An 18,647-nucleotide genomic window follows, 5' to 3' on the forward strand; every position below is an offset into this window, starting at 1 on the left:
TCATCTATAAAAATTATTCTAATAATGAGAGTTTCAGGCAGGCCAGCTGGGGAAGAGATTTTTGGTAGGAGGGCTTCACATTATACCATAGTCCCCACAGTCTGCTCCCCAAAGCAGATCCTGGTCTTCTGTTACCCTAAAGTCAGGTCTGCCTTTCTCCTACAGCATAGGCTAGTCCAAGGCGGAGGCGAGGAGAGGTGTGGACCTTCTGTTGGTCAGAGGCTGACCTAGACATCAGCAGAAATAGGTCACATGCCTCACTGGAACCATCTGTCTGCCTTGGTCTAGTCTCACATGTCAGACTCCCTCCTCCCCCAAAGGAATGTGTCCTTAGGGGTCCGGAACAAACAGTCCTGGGAGACAGGGAATTATTAGATAAGCCTAGGATTGAGCCCTTGAAACCAAATGCAGCATTACAGCAGAAAAAACTGGCATTCTGGATTCTGAAGGAGGGGAGGAGGGCAGCCTGACATCAGAGGAGAGGGATTCTTGTTGTCATAGCAACCATAAGAGTTATACTGTATTGTTTGCACCCAGAATTTAAGAGATTATCTTTGGGCTAAAAAAAAAAAAAAAGGAAGTGTCACCCCTTCCACTTCAACATCACCATCTGAGGACACCTACCACCTTCCTATAAGGAATTTTTATTTGTTCATTCTTTATATGTCACTTGGATATTTATTGATTTACTAATCTGCCTTCCTCCATTTTTTTCTCCTTTTCTTCCTTCTCTGCGTCTGACCAGCACAGCCAGAAGGGGCCATTTGTCTTCCCGCAGATGGTGCCAGTAAATCAAACTTCTGGCTGGTGGAAACTGGGGCCCTGGAAATCCTCCCAAGATGGGAGGTGTCCTTCCCATGCCTTAGGGCTGCTTCTGATGTGCAGAGCGGGGAGCTGGGGGAGGGGGTAAAGGAGGGCTTCTGGGAAAGGACTCTTTCTCCAAAAAGTTGATAGAAAACCAGGCACTATGGAACCCAACAGAGGTCGTTTTCCCTATCCAAGCCTATATTGGGTTATTGGATAACTGACATCTTCCCTCCTGTAATCACTAGGCAGGGAGCTCACCCAAATTACAGCCTTAAAGGTGTCAGAACAGTATCAGAGACTTGGTAAATGAGGAAAGACCTTTTTTGAACCTTTACACAAGCAGTTAGGAATTTCCTCATCGCCATGTGTTTCTTCCTGTGTCACAGAGGGATAAACTGAGATAGGAAATGCACCCCCAGTAGGTTCCCAAAAAAGTGAATCAAAGAAGAATCTAGAAACGACACAGTGCTTATTAATTCCCTGGCTTCAGTTAACCCCTCCTCCCATTGATAACACTGACATCACCTAGCTTTTTAATCCCGAGGACTAATTGGCATCCTGTTTATTAAACTTTAAAAACCCTTTCTTTCTTTCGCCTTCCTGGCTCAGTAACTCACACTTGGAAATCTCTGGAGGTTTTAATTTCCCAAAGAGCCTCCTGTCATCTCTTACAGTAAGTCTTTTCATTTCACCTCGTGTAAGTATATTGGCTAGTTTAGAGGCTTAATGGCAATGAAGAAGATTAAGTCCAAATTTAATAAGCATTAAGAGTAGAACAACATCCTTTATTTCCTCTGGCTTCAGTAATCATTGCATATGGTTTTTTTTAATTTGTAGTGGAAAAGATCAGATGACCCAAACTGGGGGAAGGAGGTGGGCTAAAGAGAAGGGCAAGAAGATATTCAGCTGGCTTTTTCTAAAATCTGTGCTTGTTGCTGCTGCAGTGGCAGCAGACAAATGGTTGGAGGGTGATGGGTCTGGAAATGATCTGGGAAGAATGCAAGATGAAGCAGGCACCCAGGTAGGACAGAACACCTCCAAGCTCTTGCCTTGTTTCCAAATGGGCTCTTTATTTCACCAGCAAGATTGGCTTCCAGAACACTCTGGGTTCTCCAAGTCTCTTGGCACGGGTGTAGACAAATCTCTTTTCCTGTTAGTACAGCGAAGACCAGATTAGCATTTTTCGAAAAGAGCTTGACTAGGAAATGAAGGGAAACACAAAACTAAAAAAAGAAAATGTAAATGCATAGAAATGAGCACAGAATCTAAGATAAAGTCTAGCCCTAGATTGGCTCAACTGGCATAGACTAACACACACACACACACACACACACACAGCCCTGGTCCTTTCTCCTCAGTGCTATTTGTGGAACCCTGCTTCAAAAGGCCCCCTTTCAAGCCTTGAGTGTTCTTCCTATGCATTGCAGTCTGGACTGTCTCCTCCATTACATTCTTTATCCCTCTGTTTTCTGATGATTTGAACACATATTTGTCTCTTTCTAGTGGACTGTAAAGCTCTGCAAAGACAGGGACTAATCATAATCATTTTTGTACCCAGTGTCTGGCATGTGAAACCATCCATAAATGATTGTGGAACTGAAGTGTACCAGATCAGATCCTGGCAACCTAGAATCATGTCTATCCTTGGAAAGGAGCTCCTCTAAAAGCAGGGTTCTGTGAGCAGACAATGCTTTACATTCTAAGCTTAAATCTGTTTGACCCCCATATAAACACACTTCTGGCAATTTACAAAAATAGCACTGCCTTGTAATTGTATAGGACTCTGTGCTTTTCAAAACGCTTTTCACACAAAACCTCATTTGATTCTCCTAACAACCTCATAAGGAAATGAGACTTAGAGAGCTATAATAGCTACCCCCAAAGTCTCAGAGCTATGTAATAGTAGAATTTGAACTAGATACAGGTCTTCTAATTCTTAGTCCAGCAGTCCTCCTAGTTTGGTATCTTACATCCCCAAAGAGACATTTTAAGGTCGAGTCCTCAGTAAACTCAGAGAACAAGTCTAAGGCTTACCTCCCACCATTCTCTCTGTCTTCCACCCACCCAATATGGCAATAGCTCAGGGAAAAGACCAATGACCATCTGGGGGCAAGCAAATAGCAGACACTGGCTAAATCAGAACTGAATGCATGAGACCCAGAGATTCTATTTCTAGGAATATATGCTAACAAGTCATCCAAATTCGAAACAACTTTTTTACTAAAAAACATGTGCTGGCCAAGTAAAAACAAATCTATGATCGGAAATCAGCCAGTGGGTCGTCAGTTTGCCGTCTATGAAATAACTGGACAGATGTGTAAGTATGTATGCATAATGGTGTTTGTGACATCTGCATTACAATGGAAAAACATAGGAAACTACCTAATGTCCAACAATAGAGGGAGAGGTGAAAAAAATGAAAGCATATCCATACCATGGACTGTCATGAGGTCAATAAAACCAATGATGATATTGATCTATATCAATTGACATAGAAATATACCAATGATATTGTGAAGCTTTTTAAAAGGCAAGACACAAATCAGCATTATAGTATATCATGTTTGTAATATATACTACTCTTCAAAAAACAGTCTGGAATGATATTTTTAAAGTAGTAACCATAGTAGAATGTGTGACCTTGAGATTGAAAGGTAGAATGATATGTGATCTTCATTTTTGCTCACATGTATTTTTCTGCAATGAGCATATATTACTTTTGTCTTAAAAATATATAACAAATGATTTTGAAAGAAAGAACTGAACACCAACCCTGCCATTTATGGTCAATTGATTTTCAACAAGGAGGAAAATACATGTCAATGGCTCAGAAATACTCTTTTCAATAAAAGGTAGTGGAACAAGTGGCTATTCACATGCAAAAGAATGAATTTGGACCCTTACCTCATACCATATACAAAAATCAAAATGAATCTGAGACCTAAATATAAGAGAGAAAACTATAAAATTCTACAGAAAAGACAGGTGTAAATCCTTTCTTTGAGTTGAAGTATTATCTTCACATTTGGTGATTTTTAAGGGATGGGAGGAGAAGGCAATGGCAACCCATTCCAGTATTCTTGCCTGGAAACTCCCATGGACGGAGGAGCCTGGTAGGCTGTAGTCCATGGGATCGCTAAGAGTCAGACACGACTGAGCGACTTCCCTTTCACTTTTCACTTTTGTGCATTGGAGAAGAAAATGGCAACCCACTCCACTGTTCTTGCCTGGAGAATCCCAGGGACGGGGGATCCTGGTGGGCTTCCGTCTGTGGGGTCGCACAGAGTCGGACACGACTGAAGCAACTTAGCAGCAGCAGCAGTAAGGGATGGGATGGGGAGGGAAGTGGGAGTGGGGTTCAGGATGGGGAACACATGTACACCCATGGCTGATTCATGTCAATGTATGGCAAAACCCACTACAATATTGTAGAGTAATTAGCCTCCAATTAAAATAAATAAATTAATTTAATTAAAAAAATAGATACCCTCAGGGAGTTAAATAAGTTTTTAAGCTCTGGTCTATAGTAAGCAATACTGTATGTGTGCATGTGTCTGTTTGTGTGTCTGTGTATCTGTGTTTGCTTGTGTGTGTGTCTCTTTCCCTGTGTATGTGTGTCTATGTGTATGTGGGGGACAGATATGTACAAAGAGTGAAGGAACCTCCACCATCAGTCTTTGAATACTGTGGCCATGAGTACATCACCATTTTCTGGGCTTGGTGGACAGAAATTTATCTTCCTAAGGAAATAGAAGAGAGGGGTAACCTAGACTAGCTGCATAAGAGGGGGCCCAGCTGAAATTTGCTGCTGAGCACAGGTAGAATCTTTCTCAGCTGTGCCTTTAGAAGCACAGCCTTCACAGTTCATTGCCCAGACTGTAGCCATCTTGGCTTCCTTGTGCGTAGAGTTGCTCCATCCCTCTCCACCCAACCCTGATATTAATACTTAGCTCTTTGTATTAAATTGGAATGTTGTCTCTTCTTCCTTTGCTTTTCCAGGTAGGCACATTTTGAGTTTGTTATCTTAGGTTAGGTTTCCTGGAAACAGACCCTGATGCAAGGTTTGCATACAGAAGGTTGTTAGGGAGTACACTGGGACCTCTGCCTGACAGGTACGGTGGAAATTAGGACCTGGGGGGAGGGAGAGTGTGAACTGGAAAACCACTGGTTGTTCCTATGGGGAGATCAGGAGCTGGGATGGCCTTTCAGGGCTGTCCAAAAACTGAGGCAAGTAATGTGAGCCTTTGGTTAGCCTTTATACTCTCATTAGCTGTGTGCTGCTTACCATGCTCCACCCTGCCTAAAAAAGCATAACCTGGGGCAAGACCACCTTTGGCTAATAGCAAGGCTAAGAGAATGGGCTTCCCTGGTGGCTCAGTGGTAAAGAATCTGCCTGCAATGCAGGAGACCTGGGTTTGATCCCTGGGTTGGGAAGATCCCCTGGAGAAGCGCATGGCAGCCCACTCCAGTATTCTTGCCTAGAAAATTCCATGGACGGAGAGGCCTGGCGGGCTGCAGTCCTGGGGATCACAAAGGGTTGGACACGACTTAGCCACTAAACAACAACAACAACAATAGGTTACAGCTGTGAGCCATCAACAACCAATGCTTCCAACAGCTGCAGAGGTTGAGGGGTGGGGAAAGAACATATCCAACTCTTTGTGACCCCATGGACTGTAGCTTGTCAGGCTCCTCTGTCCATGGGACTTTCCAGGCAAGAATACTGGAGTGGATTGCCATTTCCTACTCCAGGGGATCTTCCCAACACAGAGATCAAACTGGTGTCTCCTGCATTACAGACAGATTCTTTACCATCTGAGCCACTAGGGAAGCTCCTGTACCACAATATGTACTAGTTATTGACTTCAGAGAAAGCCTCAGAACAGGTTGCTATAAATCCTTCCACTTTAACCTATCTTTTAGCACATTCTTTCATGGCTAGAATCAACATTTGAGAAGAGAGATGCAGGATGCCTGGATTTTGGGTGTGAGCAACTGGAGAATACAAAAAAATTCCCCAGCTTGAGCAAATGGATGGATGCTGGTGCAGTGTATTGAGATAGATGAGGAAAAGGCTTGGGGCAGGGAGAAATAAAAATTTTAATTTTAGACAAGTAACATTCAAGATGTTTGTGAAATATTCAAAAGGAGATGTAAATTAGGTAATTGAATTTATGAGTATGAACTTAGAGAAGTCTGGGATATTGTTCTAACTTGGGAGTTAGGATATATATTGTGTTAAAAGCCATGAGCATGAAGGAGATCACTTCAAGAGAGAGTGTGGAAAGAGAAGAGAAAATCTAGAGCTGAGCCTTCAGGAAATCTTCAATGCCTGGAAGAATGAGGAGACAGAGATGGAGTAGCCTGAGAGGTAGGAAGAATACTGTGAGAGCATTAGGTCACAAACTACTTGGGAAAAGAATGCTTCAAAAGCAAAGAAGATATATAAGAATAGATATAAGAGCCTCTTCCCTGGTGGTTCAGATGGTAAAGAATCTGCCTGCAATCCAGGAGACCCGGGTTCGATCCCTGGGTCAGGAAGATCCCCTGGAGAAGGAAATGGCAACCCACTCCAGTATTCTTGCCTAGAAAATCCCATGGACAGAGGAGCCTGGGCCAGCTACAGTCCATGGGGTCACAAAGAGTCAGACACGATTAAGCTACTCACACACACACACACACACACACACACACACACACATAGCTGAATCACCTTGCTGTACACCTGAAACCAATAGAATGTTGTAAGTCATTATACTTCAATTTAAAAAAAGAATTAAAGAAAATTAATAAAGTTTGAAAGCTAACTCTTCCATGAAGGATGATTAGAGAGACAGAAAAAAACAAGGAAGTGGTCAGTTGTATTAAATATTGCTGAGAAGGGAGGCAAATTGAGGATAGAAAAATTTCCATTCCATTTAACAACATGCGAAGCCAGTGGTGATCTTTGTGAGAGCTGTTTTAGGAGAGTTATGGGGACAGAAGACCAGATTGGAGTGGGTTGAGGAATGAGTGGAATGTGAGGAAATAGAGGCAGTGAATATATAAAACGCAAGAAATTGGCTGTGATAAGGAGGAGGGAAGAGATACAGGGCAGTGAGCTGAAAGAAAGTGTATGTGAGTCTGAGAAATTGTGTTTGCTTGCTTGCCCATTTTTGAATATTTAATAGAAGTATAACATACACACAGAAAAGCACAAATCAGATGTGCTTGATGAATCTCCACAAACTGGACACACCCATGTAACCAGCATCCAGATTAAGAAAAAGCATACCTGAAGACTACACAGTGTATGATTCCAACTATTCAGCATTCTGGAAAAGGCAAAACTATGTGCTAAGTTGCTTCAGTTGTGTCTGACTCTTCGTGACCGCGTGGACTGTAGCCCACCAGGCTCCTCTGTCCATGGAATTCTCCAGGCAAGATTACTGAAGTGGGTTGCCATTTCCTTCTCCAGGAGATCTTCCTGACCCAGGGATTGAACCCATGTTTCTTTTGTCTCCTGCATTGGCAGATGGGTTCTTTACCACTAGCACCACCAAAAGATCAGTGATTGCCAAAGGTTAGTGAGGAGGAAGGGATGAATAGGTGAAGCAAAGAGGATTTTTTAAAAGCAGTGAAACTGAAAAAAAAAAATAAAAGCAGTGAAACTAGTCAGTGTGATACTATAATGATAGATATATGTCATTATGTCTTTGTCGCTATTGTTTAGTCGTTAGGTCATGTTCAACATTTTGCAGCCCCATGGACTGTATGTAGCCACCAGACTCTGATGTTCATAGGATTTCCCAGGCAAGAATACTGGAGTGGGTTGTCATTTCTTCCTCCAGGGGATCTTCCCAAATTCTATGTTTAATTTTTTGAGAACCCTCCAAACTATTTTGTTCAGTGGCTGAATCATTTTTCATTCCCAGTAGCGATGTATAAGACATCCAAAATTCTTCACATCCTCTCCAATATTCATTATTTTCTTTCTTTTTTTCTTTGTAATAGCCATCCAAGTGAGTAATAAGTGGTATCTCATTGTGGCTTTGATTTGCATTTCCCTGATGACTAATGATGTTCAGCATCTTTTCATGTGCTTCTTGGCCATTTGTATATCTTCTCTGGATAAATGTCTATTAAAATCCTTTGCCCATTTTTTAAAATTGACTTGTTTGCATTTTGTGTTGAGTTCTTTATATATTCTGGACATTATACCCTTATTAGATATATGATCTGCAAATATTTTCTCCCATTTTGCAGGTTGTCTTTTCACTTTCTTAGTAATGTCCTTTGATCCAATGAAGATGAGCATATTTTTTTTCTTTCATTCTATTAATGTAGTGTTTTACATTGATTGATTTTCTTATGTTGAACCACCCTTGAATTCCTAGGATAAATCCGACTTGGTCATGATGTATAATCCTTTTGATATACTATTCGATTCAGTTTGTTAGTAGTTTTTTGAGGATTTTTTGCATCTATATTCATAAGTGGTATTGGTCTATAACAAATGTTCTATTTTAAAAAGAAAAAAAAGTGTACTAGTAGACTTTACTCAAGAAACAAAATAGGGAAAAGGTAAAAATCACACTGCAACACTTACAGCCTTAAACAGTACCTCATTACATTGAAAAATATAATTGTTCATACATCTTGTAGGGAAATTTCCCTCAAGAAGGATCCTGCCTAATCTCTCTAATATAATTAAAAACAGCTAAATCTTAAGCTCATCAAATCATCTTAGAGAAGAAGAAACATTGCCACAGAAGTTAAATGATTTCCAGGAGTAGAATTGCTGGATCATATGGTAGTAATTCCCATGTGGTGACATTTATGGTGAGCAGGAATTATTACTCTTATTTTGTAATGATTCACCTAAAGCACTCTGTCCTTTACTACCAATCTCCAAGGCTTGTTTCCTTACCTAAAAACCCATACTGCCAAATTTTCCCTTGCTTCTAACTAAAAATATATGTGTATTTTGCAATTTAAACCAACTTCTCCCCCATGTTCTCTTTGATAAGACTGGAAAACAACCAGTCAGCGTTACCTTTCACATACTTAAAGAACAATGAGCCATGTGACCACATTCTTCAACATTTTTAAAAAATATTTTCTTTGCTAGTATTGTTTTCCCAGCCTTTTGGGCTACTGTGCTCTGGACTGGTACCAGTTCTCTACATCTCTCAAGGCTATGAAATCCGAAGTATCTGCCATCCTGGCAATGAACCCACTCCCCTATTCTTGCCTGGAGAATCACATAGACAAAGGAACCTGGCGGGCTATAGTCCATAGAGTCACAAAGAGTCAGACACGACTTAGCACAGCACTGACCTAACAGAGGGGAATTTGCAGGATGAAGCAACAGTTGATTGTGACGGTGGATGTGATATTTTAAATCTTGGAAAGTGATGTGGAAATAACAAACCTATTTGAAATGTTCGGATTGAGATGTTCAAATTAAGAAGAATGTTGAGAGACAGGAAAGTAAAAATGTGAACAGTAATGGTCTAATTCACAAGCATGACTCAATCATATTTGATCACTGGGTGGAGCCAGAAGTGGGTGCAAATAGGATGGTGAAAACTAGGGAGAAAATCTATCAATAAGTGAGAGGCAATTCAAAGTTCAGATGAACTATGAGTGAATCAGTTTGGATTTCTGCAAAATAATTTGCACAATGACCTGCCATGTATCAGGCTTGGTATGACATGCTGCTGCCAGTATCCTTGTGAAGTGGTGCTGAAGGGCCCAACATTTCGATATTTTTCAGTGGTAATTTTAAGCTCTGTTATTCCAGCTCTTTGACAGCATCACCCCGGTTCTTTTGTATTTTGTTTTTTGGAATTTTTCATGGTTCTGGTGGTTCTTTATCCTTCTGGTGTTTACTTCCAGTGGCTGGTGCAAACCACTGCCTCCTCTTGCTCATCCTGCTTTACAGCCACAGTGCCTCCACATTGGCTGCTGTGCCTCTCCAATGGCAGCGACCGCCACCACTGTTGCCACCATCTGAAGACAGTTGATAGCTCCCTCTCATTTCCCCCTTCTTAGGCTCTCAGGGACTTTGGCATCAGTGACAGCCATGTACATGTCTTTTGGTAAATGTATTCATATTTGTACTTATGTTGGGTATATGCTTAGAAATGGAACCCATGGGTCATAGAGTAGGATATGTTTTAGCTTTAGAAGATACTGCCAAAGAGGTTCACTTCAGTTCAGTCGCTCAGTCATGTCCAACTCTTTGCAACCCCATGAATTGCAGCACGCCAGGCCTCCCTGTCCATCACAGACTCCCGGAGCTTACTCAAACTCATGCCCATTGAGTCGGTAATGCCATCCAGCCATCTCATCCTCTGTCGTCCCCTTCTCCTCCTGCCCCCGATCCCTCCCAGCATCACGGTCTTTTCCAACGAGTCAACTCTTCACATGAGGTGGCCAATGTATTGGAGTTTCAGCTTCAACATCAGTCCTTCCAATGAACACCCAGGACTTATCTCCTTCAGGATGGACTGGTTGGATCTCCTTGTGGTCCAAGGGACTCTCAAGAGTCTTCTCCAACACCATAGTTCAAAAGCATCAATTTTTCAGCGCTCAGCTTTCTTCATAGTCCAACTCTCACATCCATACATGACCACTGGAAAAACCATAGCCTTGACCAGACGGACCTTTGTTGGCAAAGTAATGTCTCTGCTTTTTAATATGCTATCTAGGTTGGTCATAACTTTCCTTCCAAGGAGTAAGTGTCTTTTAATTTCATGGCTGCAATCACCATCTGCAGTGATTTTGGAGCCCAAAAAAATAAAGTCTGACACTGTTTCCACTGTCTCCCCATCTATTTCCCATGAGGTGATGGGACCAGATGCCATGATCTTAGTTTTCTGAATGTTGAGTTTTAAGCCAACTTTTTCACTCTCCTCTTTCACTTTCATCAAGAGGCTTTTTAGCTCCTCTTCACTTTCTGCCATAAGGGTGGTGTCATCTGCATATCTGAGGTTATTGATATTTCTCCCGGCAATCTTGATTCCAGCTTGTGCTTCTTCCAGCCCAGCGTTTCTCATGATGTACTCTGCATATAAGTTAAATAAGCAGGGTGACAATATACGGCCTTGATGTACTCCTTTTCCTATTTGGAACCAGTCTGTTGTTCCATGTCCAGTTCTAACTGTTGCTTCCTGACCTACATATAGGTTTCTCAAGAGGCAGGTCAGGTAGTCTGGTATTCCCATCTCTTTCAGAACTTTCCACAGTTTATTGTGATCCACACAGTCGAAGGCTTTGGCATAGCCAATAAAGCAGAAATAGAGTTTTTCTGGAACTCTCTTGCTTTTTCAATGATCCAGTGGATATTGGCAATTTGATCTCTGGTTCCTCCGCCTTTTCTAAAACCAGCTTGAACATCTGGAAGTTCTCGGTTCACATATTGCTGAGGCCTGGCTTGGAGAATTTTGAGCATTACTTTACTAGTGTGTGAGATGAGTGCAATTGTGTGGTAGTTTGAGCATTCTTCGGCACTGCCTTTCTTTGGGATTGGAATGAAAACTGACCTTTTCCAGTCCTGTGGCCACTGCTGAGTTTTCCAAATTTGCTGGCATATTGAGTGCAGCACTTTCACAGCATCATCTTTCAGGATTTGAAATAGTTCAACTGGAATTCCATCACATCCACTAGCTTTGTTCATAGTGATGATTTCTAAGGCCCACTTGACTTCACATTCCAGGATGTCTGGCTCTAGGTGAGTGATCACACCATTGTGATTATCTTTTGTGCAGTTCTTCTGTGTATTCTTGCCACCTCTTCTTAATATCTTAACCAAAGTGGTTACTAAATGTTTGTACCAATTTGTACTCCCACCAGTGATGAGTGACAATTCAAGTTTCTCCTCATCCTCACTAACAGTTGGTATTGTCCTTTTTTTTAGCCATTCTGGTGGATGTATATTGGTATCTTATCATAGGCTATTATTATTATTGTTTGTGTCTTTCTTTTAATTAGTTTGAAATAATTTTAGACTAATGAAAAAGTTACAAAAATATTACAGAAAATTCTGTATATCTTTCACCTAGCTTCCCCAGAATTTAATATATTATATACCCGTAGTGCAACTAGAGAAACCAGGAAATTAACATTGATACATTATTATTAACTAATGCATAGCTTATTTGAATTTTGCTAGTTGTCCCACTAGCAAACCTGATTACTTGGTTTTCTGCTCTGGGATCTAATTATATCTAATTATCATGTCTCCTTAGTCTCATGTCCAAACCATGACAATTCCTCAGTCTTCACCTTTCATGATGGTGGTAGGTTGAATCAACCAGGGAATCCCTAGGCTGAATCATGAACCCCAAAGCTGTCCATGTTCTAATCTCTGCAAACTGTAGGTGTTAGCCTACATGTCAAAAGGTACTTTGCAGATGTGACTAAGTTAAAGTCTTGAGATGGGGTGATCAACTTGCATTATCCAGGTGTGACCAATGTAATCATAAGAGTCCTTATAAGGGAGGAGGCAGGCAGGAGATCAGAGTCAGCAGTAGAAGATGTGACAACAGAAGTAAAATGATGGAGCAATGGAAAAAGGGAGTTACAAACCAAGGAATGCAGGCAGTCTCTAGAGACTGAAAAGACAAGGAAACAAATTCTTTCCTCAGAGCCTCCAGGAGGAACACAGCTACTGACACCTTGACTTGAGACTTCTGACCTCCAGAATTGTAAGAGAATAAATTTGCCTTCATCCGCTAAGATAATTTATTATAGCAGCAATAGGAAAATATTACAATTAACTTCACACTTTTGAAGAGTACTAGTTTTCTAGAATGTTCCCAATTTGAGCTTGTGTGATGTTTTCTCATGATTAGATTGTGACTATACTCATTTTTTGCACTAATAACATACAGGTGATGTTGTGTCCTTCTCAGTGCATCATGTCCCATCATGTCAGGGGGTACATGATGTCAACATGCTCTATTATTGGTCTTGGTAAACTTGATTACTTGGTTAACTTGGTGTCTGTTATATTTCTCTACTATAAAGTTATTTTTCCTTTTGCAATTGAAAAATATTTGAAAGGAGCTACTTCGAGATGAATGCTCAAACTACCACACAATTGCATTCATCTCATATGCTAGTAAAGTAATGCTCAAAATTCTCCAAGCCACACTTCAACAGTACGTGAACTGTGAACTTCTAGATGTTCTAGCTGGATTTAGAAAAGGCAGAAGAACCAGAGATCAAATTGCCAATATTCGCTGGATCATCGAAAAAGTGAGAGTTCCAAAAAAACATCTATTTCTGCTTTATTGACTATGCCAAAGCCTTTGACTGTGTGGATCACAACAAACTGTGGAAAATTCTGAAATAGATGGGAATACCAGACTACCTGATTTGCCGCTTGAGAAATCTGTATGCAGGTCAGGAACCAACAGTTAGAACTGGACATAGTTCCAAATAGGGAAAGGAGTATGTCAAGGCTGTATATTGTCACCTTGCTTATTTAACTTATATGCAGAGTACATCATGAGAAACACTGGGCTGGAAGAAGCACAAGCTGGAATCAAGACTGCCGGGAGAAACATCAATAACCTCAGATACGCAGATGATATCACCCTTATGGCAGAAAGTGAAGAACTAAAGAACCTCTTGATGAAAGTGAAAGAGGAGAGGAAAAAGTTGGCTTAAAACTCAACATTCAGAAAACTAAGATCATGGCATCCAGTCCCATCACTTCATGGCAAACAGATGGGGAAACAGTGAAAACAGTGATAAACTTTATCTTGGGGGGCTCCAAAATCACTGCAGATGATGATTGCAGCCATGAAATTAAAAGACGCTTACTACTTGGAATGAAAGTTATGACCAACCCAGATGGCATATTAAAAAGCAGAGACATTATTTTGCCAACAAAGGTCCGTCTAGTCAAGGCTCTGGTTTTTCCAGTAGTCGTGTGTGGATGTGAGAGTTGGACTATAAAGAAAGCTGAGCGTCAAAGAATTGAACTGTGGTGTTGGAGAAGACTCTTGAGAGTCCCTTGGACTGCAAGGAGATCCAACCAGTCCATCCTAAAGGAAATCAGCCCTGAATATTCACTGGAAGGACTGATGTTGAAGCTGAAACTCCAATACTTTGGCCACCTGATGCAATGAGCTGACTTATTTGAAAAGACCTTGATGCTGGGAAAGATTGAAGGTGGGAGGAGAAGGGAATGACAGAGGACAAGATGGTTGGATGGCATCACCAACTCAATGGGCATGAGTTTGAGTAAACTCCAGGAGTTGGTGTTGGACAGGGAGGCCTGGTGTGCTGCAGTCCATGGGGTTGCAAAGAGTCAGACACAACTGAGTGACTGAACTGAAGAACTGAGCCTTGAGACTCTGATATTACCCTGTTTCTCCTCAAGCTTTTGGCCACTAATTTAAGCATCCATCAATGTTTCCTGCTTGAAATAAATATTACTGTGGTGTTTGCCTCTTGATGATTATCTATTTCCATTATTCTTTCTACATTTATTAATTGGAATTCTTCTGTAAGAAAGATCTATCCCTCCCCTACTTTGTTTATTCACCTATTTACTTACGTGTGTATGGATCCAAGTATACTTGTTCTATTCTTTGAGTGATAATTCATTGCTAGCGTTATTTACTTTGTTGTTCACATTGCCCCAGACTTAGCTTCTGAGAGTTGCCTACTCTATAAAGATATTCTCCTAAATTTTCTTCTGAAAGCTTTATTGTTGTACCTTTCACATTTATATCTGCAATTCATGCAGAATTCATCTCTGTGTATAACATGAAAAGAAGTTGATATACAATTTCTCCTGTATGGATAATCAAGTGATCCAGTACCATCTATTGAAGAGACTGTTCTTTGCCCCCACTAAACTGCAGTGTCATCTTTGACATAAATCTGGTGACTAAAGTTATGGATTTGTTTTTATGTTCTCTATTCTGTTCCATTGGTCTATTTTTCTGTCCTTGTATCTATACCACATTGTCTTAATTATAGCTAGATATCGCTTAGTTTCTGGTATTATGTTCTGTTTCATTCTTCTTCAAGATTGCCTTGTTTATTCTTGGCCCTTTGTATTTCCATATAAATTTTATAATTGGTTTGTCATTTTCTACCACTAGATAAAACTGGGATTTGATTGGGCTTCCCAGGTGGTGCTACTGGTAAAGAACCCACCTGCCAGTGCAAGAGACATAAGAGATGCAGGTTCTATCCTTGGGTCAGGAAGATCCCCTGGAGGAGGGCATGGCAACCAACTCTAGTATTCTTGCCTGGAGAATCCCACAGACAAAGGAGCTTGGCAGGCTACAATCCATGAGGCTGCAAAGAGTCAAACACAACTGAGCGACTTAGCGTGCACATGTCTTGTATCAACAGATCAAATCAGCAAAAATTGACAACTTTACAGTATTGAGATTTACAATTCATTTACAATCTACCTATTTATTTGGGTTTTTTAACTTCCTCTCAAATGCGTTTCAGAGCTTTCTGCCTGGAGGTTGTGTACAATTTTCCTAGTTCCACTCTTAGGTAGTAAACACTTTTCAACACTATTGTAAATGGCTTAAGATTTTGGTTTTTGCTTTGTAGCTTACTTTTAACTTTTAACTTTTAATAAACCCATTTGAGAATCCGAATTTTTAAAACAAATGTCTTTCCGTAATGGCAAATAGAAAATTGACAAAGGAGAGAATTTCACAATTATTAGATGAATCAGAATGTGAATGAATATAATGAGAAAGATAACAACTCCAGACTCAGATGATGACAGTGAACTTGATTGTATAAGTGAAATATCAGATTATGAGTCTTCAGATGAAGATATATATCCTAGATGAATTTTCTTAAACTCAAGAATTGATGAGTCTATATTTCTAAAGACAAAAAAGAGTGGTAAAAAGTCCAAAAACAAAACAAAAGACATACAAAAAAAGGAATGACCGTCATTTGACAGGAAATATTTTATTATGCAATGTTTTGTGACATGGACGTGAACCATCCCTTTTTGATAAGAGGCCACGTGATGACATTCTATATTGTTTATGATGTTTTTGTGCCAAAATTTCCATGATACAAAATGATTTATTAAAATCCTTGCTAAATGTTTCTATAAAGTTATTTGTTTCTTTACAACTATTTTTCCCTGTAAGGTATATCCCACTGTAGATATACAGTCAAATTACTGTTTTTAAATTTTTTGAATAATTCTATCACTAGATAGAAATGTGTATCAATTTGTTTTGTTATTTTTTATTTTTAAAGATTGCTTTTTTTAAAATAAGCTTTTTATTTTTGACTAAATTTAGATTCCCTAAAAGGTTGCACAGATAGTTCTTGTGTACCACTCATACAATTTTTTCTATTGTTTGCATCTTACATTTCCATGATGCTTTTGTCAAAATCAAGAAACTGTCATTGGTACTTTACTGTTAACTGAACACCAGACTTTATCCGGATTTTACCAGCTTTTCCATTCATGCCCTCCTCTTTCTGTTCCAAGATCCAATCCAGAGTAATGGTATATCTTGAAATGTTTTATTTTCAAGTTGTTTTTGCTGGTTATATAGAAATACAATTGATTTTTGTTTATTGACCTTGTTAACAATGACCTTATGAAATTCACTTATTAATTCTCTTAGTTTGACTGTAGATCATCTTGAATTTTCTGGGTAACCAGATAACAGTAATGATTTTAAAGTTTAATCAACTTTATTGAACTATAATTTACATATAATAAAATATACCCATTTTGAGTGACTAGTTGATGAGTTCTGTCAACTGTATACACCTTGCAATCCTTCTCAATCTCCACAGCCCATTCTTGTTCTCAGCAACCACTACAGATTAGATTTGTGTTTTCTGGAGTTCCTTATACGTGGAATCATACAATATGTACTGTGTATTTTGCGCCTGGCTTTTTTTCATTTGGCATAATAATTTTGATATTCATGCATGTTGTAGTGTTATCAATAGTTGGTTTCTTTTTAAAAAAAAACCTTAAAAACTTTCTTGAGGTGTAACTGAAGTACATTAAACGGTGCACATTTAAAGTATACAATTCATTCAGTTTTGATGTATATACACACCTGTGAAAACTTCACCACAGTTAAAATAACAAACGTTTCCATCATTGTAATTGACTCCACCCTCCACCTTCATACCCAAACTTCTAGTTGTCTGATTTCTGTCACTGCATATTAGTTTGCATTTTCTATAATTTTATCTTAATGGACTTATGCAATGTGTACTTTTTTTTGACCTGGCTTCTTTCACTCAGCATAACGATTTTGAGGTACATCCATGTTGATGAATATACCAATAATTTGTTCTTTTTTGTTGTTGTTTTTTGCATGGGGTCGCAAAGAGTTGGACACAACTGAGAGACTGAACTGTGTTCTTTTTAATTGATGTATAGTATTACATTATATAGATTTACCACAATTTGTTTTTATAGTCATCAAATGAGGAACATTGGAGTAGTTTCCAGTTAATTGGAACTATTTTTGGTAGTTTGGAGTTATTATAAATAAATCTGCAATTAATATTTGTATACAAGTCTTTGGATGTAGTATGGACATAGGCTTACATTTCTCTTGGGTAAAAATACCTAGAAGTAGAACAGCTTGGTCATGTAGTAGGTGTAAGTTCAGCTTTTAAAGAAATTTCCAATCTGTTTTCCAAAATGGTTGCACTATTTTACATTCCTACTAGCACTGTGTTAGAGTTGCAGCTTCTCCCCATCCTCATGAACACTTGCTATGGTCAATATTTTAAGTTTTAGCCATTCTGCTCAATGAGTAGTGGCTTTAATTTGCAATTTCTTGATGATTAAAGATACTAAATATGTTTTAATGTGTTTATTTTCCATTCACATATCTTTTCTGTGAAGTGTCTGTCCAACTCTTCTGCTCATTTTTAAAAATTAGGTTGTCTTCTTAGTGTTGATTTGTAAGTGTTTTTTTTTTTAATAAATTTTGGGTGCAATTCCTTTATCTGACGTATGTATTGTGAATATTTTCTCCCAATCTGTGACCTGCTTTTTCATTTTTTTTCATGCTGTCTTTTGAAGAGCAAAATTTAAATTTTTTATTATTTATTTATTTATTTTATTTGGCAGCACCAAGTCTTAGTTGTGGCACCAAGGATCTTCAATATTTTGTTGCAGCATGTAAGATCTAGTTCCCTGACCAGGGATCAAACCCAGGCTCCTGGCATTGGGAATACAGGCTCTTAACCACTGGACAGCCAGGGATGTCCCTAAAATTTTGGTTAAGTCCAATTTATTAAATTTCTTTGTGTGGTTTGTGTCTTGGTGTTCTAAGATTTTGCTTACCCCCCAAATCATAAAGATTTTCTCCTGGTATTTTTCTTCTTCTAAAGTTTTATATTTTAGATTTTATGTTTAGATATATGATCCATTTGGAGTAGGATATGGTAACCCACTCCAGTGTTCTCGCCTGGAAAATCCCATGGACAAAGGCTATAGTCCATGGGGTCACAAAGAATCAGACACTACTGAGCAACTGAGCACATATGATCCATTTCAGCTTAATTTGTATTATGATATCCAGTTTTTCCAGTACTATTTATTAAAGAGTATATTTTCCCTGTTGAATTACTTTGGTACATTAGTAAATATATATGTGTGTGTATATATATATATATAATTGTATATGTTGAATGTATATATATATATATATATATATATATATGCTATTCTGTTTCACTGATCTACCCTTATATCAACACCACACTGTCTAGATTAGTACAGTTTCACAGTAACACTTAAGATCAGGTGGTATAGAAAAGAAGAAGTGAAACTCTCGCTGTTTGCAGATGACATGATTCTCTAC

The sequence above is a fragment of the Dama dama genome, chromosome X, assembly GCF_033118175.1.
Source record: "Dama dama isolate Ldn47 chromosome X, ASM3311817v1, whole genome shotgun sequence".
Classification (NCBI taxonomy): domain Eukaryota; kingdom Metazoa; phylum Chordata; class Mammalia; order Artiodactyla; family Cervidae; genus Dama; species Dama dama.